Genomic DNA, 7417 nt, shown 5'->3' with positions numbered 1-7417 from the left:
CATAAAAATCATAACTGTGGAAATCCCATATCGGTTGTGTAGATGCTAGTGGGGTTGCGCCACCTGATGGGGATTAGACGTGATCTTCCACATTCATTGCGTATATTTCAAGCGACGTGGACCATCAAACATGATCCCCTCTAGTATCTTCAAGGGATCTCAAACCATTTACTCCGCCACCAAGTCTTTACGCGCCTCCCGACAACAGAGTCTGGTTCGGAACCAGCTGAATCTCTTCAATTGAGCGGAGAGGAAAACGATATGTGATTATTGCGTAAATAAAGCTTCCTCTCTTAAGTTAGCACTCAATCCTTCTTTCTGGAATGAATGATTATATGTTGTGGTGATTGACATACTCAAAAACACGGCTTTGTATGACGAATAACTACGTACTTCTGCTTTGAGCGCAGGAGTTGTTAGAAAGCAGGTAAAGGTTATAAGAAAGAAAGTTGTTAGAAAGCAAGTAAAGGTCATAAGAAAGAAAGAAAATGTCATATATATTATGAAGTATATAACCGTTCCTAAAGGAAGGACTCTACTTATAGCGATCAATGAAGCACTTTGAATTTTGAATATTTACCCTTCTATATTCGAGTAGAACCCGTCAGATGACAAACAGCTATCTATTTCTTGGGAGAATAGGGCTCCGTCCTGTGTGAATCCGATCCTTTCTGGTCGGTCTTCAATCACAATATTCTGACTTCACTGGATTCCGACAGGCACTTCTCATCACCCTTGTCGTGTGTGCAAGGAATACTGTTATTGTTCTTTCCCCAAACTCTAGAATTTGCATCGGTTACATTTTCTCAAACCTTCAACAAAATTGCGTTGAAGGAAATCACCAGAACTCATGTAGGGAATCACCAGCTTCTTACAACTGCATAGTCTACTGCTTCAGCATTACAGGGAATCGACAACACGACAACACCACAGAAAGATTGTTTCACTACCTCAAACCATAGCCGTACCAGCGAAAAAAATACGTTAATTCGCCAGTTCGGTTTGGTACGGTGATTAATTCGGAGATTTTTAATTCGCTTCGGTGTTATATTTGTGTCAAAGGCACTGCTCCAGTTCGCTGGAGTACTCTGCTTCGTCCCTTAACTTGAATGTGTTTCGCCACTAAACATGAATACATAATGTGCTTCAATACACTGAACAATGGCCATAAGCAAGGTATACAATAAATAGATCTGGAAATTTGATATATGCAAATCTACATGGTTGATTATATACATAAGAATTTTTTAAGTTAAGTGATCTTTAAACATAGTTTAAATACATTTTATAAGTTCAGAAGAAGATGGTGTTGTATGTAAGTAAATTGAAAACTATTGATTTTTTTTTGTACTTATGTTGTTAAAAAAAAAACTTATGGTTATTTCAATAACCTAAGAATTTACTTTTCAAGTGTTGAATAGGAATCATACTGGCATCTATTATCTATTTGAGAGAGGTAAATTTTTAATTTTAATTTTGATTGATTGATGCATTGAAACAATACAAGTTTGGAAACTCTCAGCCTTGGTGGAAATAGGTCATTGAACTTACCCTTCAATTGTTGAATAAGAACTGGGCAACCCTAATGGAAACTTGAAATAATGTAGAGAAAGAAAAAAACTAATGCTATGAGCAATTAACTTTATAAATTTTCTTATCAGAATTAACAACTTGGTATTTCTTATTAAAAAAATAAAAATAAGAGACTTTTTTAAAAAAAAAAAATTAAAAAACGATAATTTCTATATTAACAATTTGGTAATTCTTATCGGGAAAAATTAAAAAAATACTATAATTTTTATAGAAAAAAGATAAAAAAATATAATTTCTATATTAGAAGTTTTTCTGAAATGACAAATTGCAATTAAAAAAAGATAATCTTTACTTTACAAAAAAAATTATAAAATAACAAATTGGTTGTAAATCAATAACTCTTATATAAAACATAAAAAACAGTAACTTCTATTTTGGAAAAAGATTAACTTATACAATTTTTATATTTTCATTAAAATTTTGAATATAATAATTGTTTATTTAAATTTATAAATTAAATAAATTAAATTAATATATTTAAGTATTTCTAAAATATATAGAGCCAATTTTTTTTCCATATCATGTGGAATTTGAATCGAATTTGGTAACTATGCCTCAAACACCATTTCGATTCTGATATGTATTTTGATAACAATATATTTTCGTGTAAAACTCTCTCTATTTTGTGAACTTGATTAGATGAGGCACATTTTCAAAGCAAGTTTTATCCACAAGACATTCCTATGTGAAATTAGAAAAAGGGCAAAAAAAGGAGCACAAATTAAATCTCTTTTGTAGAGTTTCGCGCATGATCTGATTCGTATTTACAACTCAAACATGGCACTATTAGATCCATTTAATGACAAATGAAAACCATAACTACTTTTTTTTTACTCCGGAAAGATTTTTTTTCCTTCCCTGAGTGAACATTTCAGCCTTGGATTCAATTGATCTTTCAAAAGAGTTTGGTCATTCAATAAAATATGTGCTGGAAATAGTTGCTAATGATTCAACCATGTACTGTTTTGGGTTTTGGGCTTGGCTTATGAAATCAAAACTGGACTTTTCTTTTACAACTTATATCCTTTAGTTTTGTTTTAAGAACTTTTTCTTCCATAATTTACCATTGCCTTGGCGAGCTATGAGAATTTTGCAAATAACATTTGATTAAATCCTAGTCTTAAATATAGCTTCAGTGTTTTTTGTATCTTGCAGAATTTCTTTCATGCAATGAATGAAAGTCACGGTCTGTCGAGGTGATCGAGGGGTGCCTTAAGGCTGGATATCAGGTGAGTGTTCCTTCAAACATTGTTTTGGATTATGGATTTGATTGTTTTTCTATGCAAGATGTTTATTTTTTTTTAGCTTTATGAGGTTGTGTAGAATCACAACAGATGTTAAGATGGATAGTTCATTTCCATGGTGTTTATGAGACATGGTATATATTTGCTAAACAAGATATGTCTAATGTTTGCAATTTTTTGGCAATTGCCTAAGGCAATGAATATTGACAAGAAATTTTTGAAAACTTTAAGATTAAAATAAAATTGACAGCCATAAATTTACATAAAACGTAAATTGACGGACATGAAAAACAAACACCCGTATTTAAATTTTCATTTGACATGCAAAAATATTTGAAATTCCAAGCCTAATTGCAACCAAATGGATTTATAAATGTGCAAGTAAATGCTGCTTATATAACATTGCCTTAGTGTTAGAGGCTTAGAGGCGCCTTAACCTTTACTCCTTAGTTATGAATAAGATGAATATTAACCATAATGAGATATCCTTTGGAGTAGGGAAACTTATAGCTATTAATTCTTTGCTTAATATATGCCGTCTTCTCTGAATTTAGCTATACTTTTTTTGAATTTTAAAAAAATGGTAAAGTTGAATGGTTTCACATCATGTGAAAATCTGTTTTTCACTGTTGGGGTTGTTTTAGAATCTACTTTTTACTGTTGGGTTGTTTTAGATGGTGTTGTTCTTTTTGAAGAATGGTTAATCAAACAACATTAACATGTAGTAATTAGTTATGGCTCGGTTGTCTTTACTATGGGTTAATAACTCTATGATGACAGATTTTGCTATCTTTAGAATTGGGATTTAAAACCAAGGTAAATGTGAAAGAAAAAAATATTGCGTATACATGTCATCATGAAAGCATGTGAACTCAAGAGTCAGTAGTTTGCATTTGAAACCAATAAAAAATGTTGAAAGAAAGAGTTCATAACCAACTCCATGAGCAGATGACTAGCAATGTGTCTATGAGCCAACATAGGAATGCCTGCCAAAACCCCTAGAGTAGTCAAAATTTGAAATCAGAAGACAACTTGAATGAATTGACTCATAATAAAAGTATATCATATTTATAATGTTTTGCAACTAAATTGTATGCATTTTATAATTCAAAAGGTTTGTTTAGTGAGATGTTTATGTGATTATTTCACATTTTTCTTTTAAGGGTTTTAAATTCCTTGTATCTATTTGGTTCAATGTCAATAGATCACCACAAAAAATAGAGGAAAATATTTTTGAATACCCCAAATAAAATTACCTTTCAATTTAATCTACTTTCAAAACCATTCACACATGTTATTTACATGTTTCAATGACATTGTGATATGTATGCCCTTCTTTTATGTTTAGATGAATCTCAATGCAATTTTAGTTGGTTTTTTTCAACCAATTATTAAGTCCACAGAACCACTTCAACATCCACAACTTCACACCAAACTTAAATGGTTTTGTTGAAAATGAAGTTAGTGACGAAATGACTTTTTTAAGAAACACCCAAATTTCACGGAAAGAAAAAGGTTTCTTAGGAAAGTAATAATTTACCGAGAAACAAAAAATGTGTGCTAAAAATGCAACATCTGTTTGTTTTTGTATGTAATAGGTTTTTCCTAAGTAATGTGTATTCAAGACCGCGGTAACTTAAGGATTACACTTGGAAAATTGTTTATATATTTCATTTTATAAATAGAAATTCAATGTTTTCACAAGATTCTCCAATTTTATTTGGGGAAAAATAGATTCTCCCATTTCATAATTATTTAGAATAAGAATGGATGTCAATCATGTTTTTTATTGGACAAACTTCTCTTCATTCACTTGGCAAGATGGGTCAATTTCATACCACAATAGTCAATCTACCTTGTCTACTCATACTCAATAAATTCCAATGATACAATCAACTAAATTCAATGATACAATCAACTATATGACATATTCTATGGGTAAAATGCACCAATTTTGCACACAATAGTTAATGAATTTGTCTCATTATATATTTATTGTTTTTTACTTTAATTTAACTATATTTAAACTAAGTGGCAGGGATCACCAACTATGCGGTCTTGTTTAGATTTTATTGGTTTTTTCCATATTTCAACAATAGCTAGCTATATAATATTTTAAAAATAATAAGCAATTACTTTTATTACTTTTAAAAATATATATATTAATTAATTTTATTATATTTAATTAAACTAAAATTTTTGAAATTTATATTAATTTCTCTCCTACATATTGTGAATTAATCTTTTAATCAATTTAAATTTCACATCAATTTTATTTTGGTGAATTAATATTTAAAATGTATTATAGCTTAGTTTAACATAACAATCAAAATATCAAATTTCTGAAATGTTTAATTCCCTATTAAAATTTAGATAATATTACCATTTATAATTATAAAAAAATATGTTAGATCATTTCATTTAAACCACCTTCTTCTTCTTTCTTTTTTCTTTTTTTTCTTTCTTTTTTTTTTTTTTCAGAGAAAAAAAGCAGTATATTTAAAATGAGAATTTTAAGATATTAAGGTTTATAACTCTTAAATAATAATTTAATTCAAAATTAATTGTGTAAATTAAGCAAAGTTCAAATCTCATGGAGTAATTAGTCTACAGAGTGGAAGGTTGTTGAAATTGGCCTAGTGTCATGTAAGTACAAGACTAATTCAATTGCCAATTTTTCATATATATATAATTTATAAATAAATTGTAAATTACTAATTTCTTCACTTTCAATATATTTAATTAGGTTAAAAATAACCTAATTAAATACCAGGAAATTAAATTTATATCTAAATTTATAAATTCAAACAATTACACAAATTCATACATAATCATAGAATTAACTTAGACAAAAAGAAAATGCCCATACATAATCTAGTCACCGAACATATAAAAACATGTACAGGTTTTTAAAAAAACATACTATAATCTAATTTTTTATTTAAAAAGTTAATAATAAAATTAATAATCTATTTTCCATAATTTATCTTTTTATTTTATAAATAATCTAAATAAATTCTTAAAAGATACATGTTATTAATCATCATACCTACTATTCATATAAAAAATGAACGTTAGATTATATCGCATATATTTGGATGATATTTGACTTCACGAACCATTAAAACTTCTTATGTAGTTAAAGATATGTAGATCTTCATTTCCAATCTTTCTAATAAACATTTGGTGGATTTTTGGAGTCCTCTACTGAGTGCAGGGAATTTCCCGGATGGTAAAAAGTGGTTGAAATTCGGGCAAAAAAACTTCAAAAAATATTGTAGAGGCATTGTTTGAAAAATGTTTTTGATGGTGGAAATGGATTCAGAGCCATCAAAAACTTATAAGCCACCTAAAATCTTAAAGTTTCACAACTATAACTTGGATTTACAAAAATCTATGCCAGATTTTTTCAAAATATAGCCGGAATTTCCATAAATTTCAGGGCAAAAAAGCAGTCTCATTAGACCACTGCTATATATGATCCTATTATGTCATACGAAAGTGTCCTTGTTGAAATAGATTGCATAGTCAATCAGGATTGGAGACATCCAGGGTTACTAGAATGAGGAGTGTAACAATTAACATTTTAAATGCCATTATCCTTGGCAGCCTACCACCTCACATCATGTGTCATGGTTATTGAGATCTGTCTAGCACCGAGCGATTAATTTAATAATTGAATAATTCACCGATAGGCGTGTCTATATCGACCTAGATGTACTGATTTTTACTTTATTTATTTCCAAATATTTATTAATTATGGATGGCCACGATTGAGCCTGAAGAGAATATGGTTCGTCTGAGTGCCATATCAATGACTGGGTTGGTGGGGAGCTCAAACCGTTGTGGTAGAAAATAGTTGACCCCGTACAAGTTAGGTGGCAATGTCGGAGAGGGCGAAATATTAACAACTAAAACATTAAGGGCGAAATAAATAAAAATAAAAATTTTAAAGTTTGGTCAACGATTGTGAAGTGCCCAGGTCGACTATTGGGTGCCCTGGCAGCGATGGCAAAAGAGCTCCAAGTGTCACTTGGAGTGTCCACAATTTGAAGAGTCGTCGCTTCAACTCTCCAACTGTGCGATACATGCGAGGGAAGTTACCATCCCGCGAATCTTGGCCCAAGGTAAGCACAACAATGCCCATGGAGATTTGCAAAACACTCAGGATGAAGAATGTGAATCGCCAGGAAGTGAAAGGGGTGAACCCAAGTGATTTGTTGATAAAATCATAGAACATAGACATATTGAGACATTAATTTTTTTTTGCAGCTAAGTAGGCACAGCGGTTGGAAAATTTTGGGGTGCTCAAGATGGACTTGGGTGTCGGGTTGATGGCTCGAGAGCTTGGCCATGACCACGAGCATAGATCCATGCTTGTGACGAATAGAGCTCCATGGAGATTGCTGACGAGTAAAGCCTTAGGCAAAGAGGGACATGGAAACCACCCAATGTAAATAACATGAAAATTTATGGTTCCAACTGCATCCTCTAAAAATTATGATTTTCCAGCATTCATTTTCTTATTTCCTTAGAGCAATGATTGCATGTCATTCACATTCAGTTCTTGTATCTACCAA

Source organism: Pinus tabuliformis, chromosome 2_1 (genome assembly GCF_031772625.1).
Source record: "Pinus tabuliformis cultivar Carrire ecotype Pingquan chromosome 2_1, CPIR1, whole genome shotgun sequence".
NCBI classification, from domain to species: domain Eukaryota; kingdom Viridiplantae; phylum Streptophyta; class Pinopsida; order Pinales; family Pinaceae; genus Pinus; species Pinus tabuliformis.
The sequence above is the reverse complement of the archived record's forward strand: the minus strand, read 5'-3'. Positions refer to the sequence as shown.